The sequence below is a fragment of the Schistocerca gregaria genome, chromosome 8 (genome assembly GCF_023897955.1).
Source record: "Schistocerca gregaria isolate iqSchGreg1 chromosome 8, iqSchGreg1.2, whole genome shotgun sequence".
In the NCBI taxonomy this organism is placed as follows: domain Eukaryota; kingdom Metazoa; phylum Arthropoda; class Insecta; order Orthoptera; family Acrididae; genus Schistocerca; species Schistocerca gregaria.
In genome coordinates, this window is record NC_064927.1 from 129,125,217 (window position 1) to 129,131,723 (window position 6,507).

General features: G+C 43.0%; 1 non-coding gene across 1 annotated transcript; it reads right to left on the reverse strand.

The window, feature by feature from the left end:
- Positions 1-6,190: 6,190 nt before the first annotated feature.
- On the reverse strand, positions 6,191-6,265 carry Trnas-uga (transfer RNA serine (anticodon UGA)). The gene has a single exon. It is a non-coding gene; the product is annotated as a tRNA-Ser (tRNA).
- Positions 6,266-6,507: the final 242 nt, after the last annotated feature.

Consider the following 6,507-nt stretch of genomic DNA (forward strand, 5'->3'; position numbering starts at 1 on the left):
CCGATTTTAAATACCTTATAACAAACATCTCATAACAGATTCACTTTCACATTTCTAAAGGTGAGTTGGACTGGCCCCTGCCTCATTTACAAGAAATGGCGTTGTAATTTATAACACTTCCGTGTGCTACTGCTGTACCATAACCTTAAAGTTGGAAGTAGGTCGTGAAATATAATTATCTAGTTAATTCAATTATGGTATAAAGCAACAGAGCAGTGTTACCCTCTGAGAGGAATTTTGTTGTGTTGACCGTGTTGTACCTAACGGAGGTGGCTTATCGGAAGTGAAAGTCAGAATTACGGAAATACACTCCTGGAAATGGAAAAAAGAACACATTGACACCGGTGTGTTAGACCCACCATACTTGCTCCGGACACTGCGAGAGGGCTGTACAAGCAATGATCACACGCACGGCACAGCGGACACACCAGGAACCGCGGTGTTGGCCGTCGGATGGCGCTAGCTGCGCAGCATTTGTGCACCGCCGCCGTCAGTGTCAGCCAGTTTGCCGTGGCATACGGAGCTCCATCGCAGTCTTTAGCATGCCGCGACAGCGTGGACGTGAACCGTATGTGCAGTTGACGGACTTTGAGCGAGGGCGTATAGTGGGCATGCGGGAGGCCGGGTGGACGTACCGCCGAATTGCTCAACACGTGGGGCGTGAGGTCTCCACAGTACATCGATGTTGTCGACAGTGGTCGGCGGAAGGTGCACGTGCCCGTCGACCTGGGACCGGACCGCAGCGACGCACAGATGCACGCCAAGACCGTAGGATCCTACGCAGTGCCGTAGGGGACCGCACCGCCACTTCCCAGCAAATTAGGGACACTGTTGCTCCTGGGGTATCGGCGAGGACCATTCGCAACCGTCTCCATGAAGCTGGGCTACGGTCCCGCACACCGTTAGGCCCTCTTCCTCTCACGCCCCAACATCGTGCAGCCCGCCTCCAGTGGTGTCGCGACAGGCGTGAATGGAGGGACGAATGGAGACGTGTCGTCTTCAGCGATGAGAGTCGCTTCTGCCTTGGTGCCAATGATGGTCGTATGCAAGTTTGGCGCCATGCAGGTGAGCGCCACAATCAGGACTGCATACGACCGAGGCACACAGGGCCAACACCCGGTATCATGGTGTGGGGAGCGATCTCCTACATTGGCCGTACACCTCTGGTGATCGTCGAGGGGACACTGAATAGTGCACGGTACATCCAAACCGTCATCGAACCCATCGTTCTACCATTCCTAGACCGGCAAGGGAACTTGCTGTTCCAACAGAACAATGCACGTCCGCATGTATCCCGTGCCACCCAATGTGCTCTAGAAGGTGTAAGTCAACTACCCTGGCCAGCAAGATCTCCAGATCTGCCCCCATTGGGCATGTTTGGGACTGGATGAAGCGTCGTCTCACGCGGTCTGCACGTCCAGCACGAACGCTGGTCCAACTGAGGCGCCAGGTGGAAATGGCATGGCAAGCCGTTCCACAGGACTACATCCAGCATCTCTACGATCGTCTTCATGGGAGAATAGCAGCCTGCATTGCTGCGAAAGGTGGATATACACTGTACTAGTGCCGACATTGTGCATACTCTGTTGCCTGTGTCTATGTGCCTGTGGTTCTGTCAGTGTGATCATGTGATGTATCTGACCCCAGGAATGTGTCAATAAAGTTTCCCCTTCCTAGGACAATGAATTCACGGTGTTCTTATTTCAATTTCCAGGAGTGTATTTGAACAGTAACAAACAAAATTTTGCCTATCTGCACTGTTTAACGGGTAAAGAAAACGGTCGCCAGCCTAACTAGGCAAGAGAATGTTTAACATTCTCGTTCAAGAAAATAGTTATTAGTAACTTTAATGGATAAACATAACCTATACTTTGTCACACGCGAGTGCAGTGAACTCTTGATACATGCATATGTTTACGGTAAGATTGAAACTAACAGTTAGAGCAGCACAAACTATTTGCAAAATTATAACAGATACTGAAAAACACTATTACTTTCAGGGCTTACACAAACTGAATGGTCTTTATAACGTTATTATTACTATTCACAGCAGAATCATTAGTTGGATATAGGTTAAGTCTCTCTCAGTTAAATCTTCACTATTTAAAATGAAAGTTAATTGGAATCCACTAACAGGTTGCTTCTCACTATCATTTCAATAAAGAAATAATGTTTTTCATAATTGCTGGTTTTCCCATTACTTGTTACCTACTATTAACGCAAAAGACAAACTGCGGATCCTGTGATATTATTAATACGCACTTCCAATACACAAGACATAAACACTTAGCTAACATGAGTATATAACGTTCCACACTGCAGTTTTCCACTTTTACTACATTGAGACACAAAATTAACATATATGTGAGATACTGACTCACCTTCTGCGATTTACAGCAGGCAGTAATGTGATCATTTACTAAGGAAAACTTTATAAGCCTCAGTCATAAGAACTTTTAATTTGAAGTTGGCAACACACATTAATAAGCAGTTTTACTAGAAAAATTATTTTCAGCAAGCATCGTTAACTTTAATTCATTCTCTTGCCACTTTAACTTTCTTTTTACTGTGTTCAAGAAGCATCAATTAGCAAAACACAGGGCTTTAATATTCTTTCAGTAAGAACACTCGGAAATCACTTTAGTTCAAACGGAGAGGAACCTGAGAGGTGTTATGATAAGGAGAAAAATCAAGGTAGGTACATAAATTCAGTTATAAATTACCTTATATTTGAGCACACTAACACATCCATTAAAGCTGATCCTTCACTGTACATTACTACAGTGCTCCATTACAGTGATTGCGCAATGTGGTGGCAACTGCATGTTGGTAGATGGATTTGCAGGTAGAATTGCTGGACTCTTGTCATTTCTTGGTGGCGATGATAGATACAAATTCCAGAATAGTTCCAGCTATTTATCCATCCATCCGAGGCGTTGGAAAGTAGCAGAAAAAGCCTCTCTCGGGACCAGCACAATATGCAACTATTACATGGCAGTGCACAGTTTGGTAGCTCGTCCCCGACTGACTCTTGTTCCACCTTTTCTACATGGGCCAACCACAATTTGTGCACGCTACATAGTTCCGTTCCCGAGGGGAACCACAACACCTTTTACATACAAACTAACTAAGAACCCTAAGTGAGGATCAGCAGTTTACATAACAGCAAACAAATACAATACATAAAACAGAAAAGTTGCACATATTGACATTTCTACCAAAAATTATTCACACAAAATTACAACTATATACAGTAAGTTTTGTTCCCTCCAAATGGGACAAAGAATTTAAATGACAGATACACTACATTGCATAGAATCATATCATGACATCGAAGTTCTTACAAAGAAAGGAGTATACAATTTTGTGTTATCTATTCAGACAAACAAATTCACAGAAGCTTAACAATGTAATATTAAATGAAACAAAAGCCAAAATAAATTATTGGAGTATTAGAGCTATGGTGTTACAAGTTCTGACAGTGAAAGTCACGATAGCTGTTGGGAATCTGTGAAGCATCTTCGACGCTAGAAAAATATTATTAGAGTTCAGTCATCTATTCACAAAGTTTACAAGTCGTTGTTCTTCGACAGCAGCAACGGCTGTTGCTCATTCAGCTGTGTGTTAGATTTTAACTGACGTCTTTCAAGTCAGCTCAGCAATTGGGCAGCCAGGAGAAGATGTCAGCGACGGACTGCTGGGGAGCAGACAAGGCCGTTTCGGACTGGCTGCTGACGTGCACACAGTCCTACTCCGAATTCTATGATAACCCTTTATGACCCACTGAGGTGTACCTGGTATCAGTAGTCATGTGATCGGTTGATCTTCTCCTTACTCTTGCTCGGTGTCAGCTGCCGAAGGCGCCTAAGTGTTGAACAGGAACGTGGACCCCAAGAGACCCTATTGTTGGCTTTCACGTTGAAGTCTGCTATTGGCAGCAGTCTTTTTACGATGTGGTTTGTAGAAAGAGAGTCAGTTTCTCCTAGTAATATTATTTGGCTGTCCGCCGTATGAAAGCTGTGCGTACCCATGGAAAGGCATTCACCGAGCGGTATATTAAATGATCAGCTTATGAGATGAGACCTATTATTTGAAAGACATTTGTTTTATATAATGGTTCAAATGGCTCTGAGCACTGTGGGACTTAACTTCTGAGGTGATCAGTCCCCTAGAATTACTTAAACCTAACTAAGGACATCACACACATTCATGCACGAGGCAGGATTCGAACCTGCGACCGTGGCCGTCGCGCGGGTCCGGACTGAAGCGCCTAGAACCGCTAGGCCACACCGACTGGCTGTTTCATATAATTTACGTGACTGTAAAGATGCGCATCTAGACCGAACGCTAATACATCTATTGCGCAGTCAAAGAAACATTTTGATAGAAGCTGAACTAACTTTCCGCTTCAATCTAAATAAAAAACATGACGGTAAAAAACCTTTGTAGATCTTCTGATTTTATCATACTTCTTCCTGTAATGTTAAAGCGTAAAGAATTTCGTCTTTAAGCCATAAAAGTGAGCGGTCTTGCCAGCGTGCAGACAACAGTTATTGATTAACAAAATTCAAGTAATTTATGTTCGATACTGTACATCAGCAAGTTATTGTTATGAAGGTGTTGAACGGTGCAAGAATTGTCTAGACGAAAGGAGAAAAGTAATGACTGTAGTTTTTGACAAAAACGGGAACCAAGAAGTTAGCACAGCACAGGCTGAAGTCTGATCGCACCATACAGTCAGAAAATTACTTATGTAAGTTATACTGTTTATAAATAAGCCGTACTTGATTGTGAGAACTATTTGAATATGTTGAGTTTTTACCAGATTTCTTATTCTATTATTTTCCTTTATTTTTTTTACCTCCATGTCATATTGTTTTTATAAATGTCAAACAGCCTTTACTACAGCAGAGAATACTGCGGCATTCTGGTCGTAGACATAAGGTCGCTCCTTGTCTTCTATACAACTCATAGTTGCCCATTTATTAAAGATTTCATGTGCAAATGCAATTTTTTATTGTTCATTGTTAAAGGTCCCTTAGTTAATTATAAAATTCATACTCATTACGTAAAGAAATCCTGGTTGTTCTTTTCCAAATAATAGAAGCCTTTGCGTAATCAAAAACTAGCCTCCTTCTGACAACGATCAGGAGCCGACGAGGAGACGGACACCTTCAACCTCTTTCGTGTTTCCTGTTGCAAAGCTGTGCCAAGCTGGGAACACGACATTCTAGTATGAAACACAATATACATATAATTATCAGATTAAAATTGAAAAATATTGAAATATGTTTAAATTATTTTTTTATTTGATCACACTAGATATTCTAGTAGATGGTAGGCGGCAAACAGCATGAATTCCGTCAAATGAATTTCATCATCTTAAGTACTACTTTGTCTATTTCATTAGACTGCATTGGAGCATCTAGGACATAGATTCACTATAGAATCGTATTGCTGTGATTGCCATTGATGCCAATGATCAACTCATGACGAGAGCTGGAGAGCTGGATTATTTAAAGGGAAGTAGCGTGAGGCTATGTTGCCGGGCGCGGTTCATAATGACCGAATGCGTCCTGCTTATTCTGCTGCATTCACTTAACAGGCTGTTAACTGCTGTCTTTTATCCTCGCTCTGATGAGAGAGATGGAATGTCTCGCAGCACGTATCATGAGCTAACAATTATGCTTGTCTCTCTGTCTTTGGTTTTCTATCACAGTCTACTTTCTGCTGAATGCGCACCCTTACTTGGCAGATAGTGTCGTCGACCGGGTCCACTCGCGACATATTGGCTCTCTTCCTGCTGCCACCCCAGTCTCGGGCACGGCAACGATCAGGGGCAATGTGAGTGAGTTTTAATAATTTCTTTTCTAATTTGCTACCCTTACTATTTCTTGACGCAACAAAAGTATCCACATGAGGCACTTTAAAGACCTCCAGTGCAAATAAATGTAATTACGTATCAGTTTCTTCGGAATTACGATACTTTTGGAAAAGACAAATATAGTTTTTCAAGTCACACAAGGTTACTTAATTTTCTATTTGTTGCTTAATCACGAGGGTGATTTCTCCCTAGGACGAAGCCAACAAAATATTTTGTATTCGGAGTAGAAAGATGGTGCCAGAATGAGATTTTCACTCTGCAGCGGAGTGTGCGCTGATATGAAACTTCCTGGCAGATTAAAACTGTGTGCCCGACCGAGACTCGAACTCGGGACCTTTGCCTTTCACGGGCAAGTGCTCTACCAACTGAGCTACCGAAGCACGACTCACGTCCGGTACTCACAGCTTTACTTCTGCCAGTATCCGTCTCCTACCTTCCAAACTTTACAGAAGCTCTTCAGCGAACCTTCTGGAAACATCCCCCAGGCTGTGGCTAAGCCATGTCTCCGCAGTATCCTTTCTTTCAGGAGTGCTAGTTCTGCAAGGTTCGCTGAAGAGCTTCTGTAAAGTTTGGAAGGTAGGAGACGGATACTGGCAGAAGTAAAGCTGTGAGTACCGGACGTG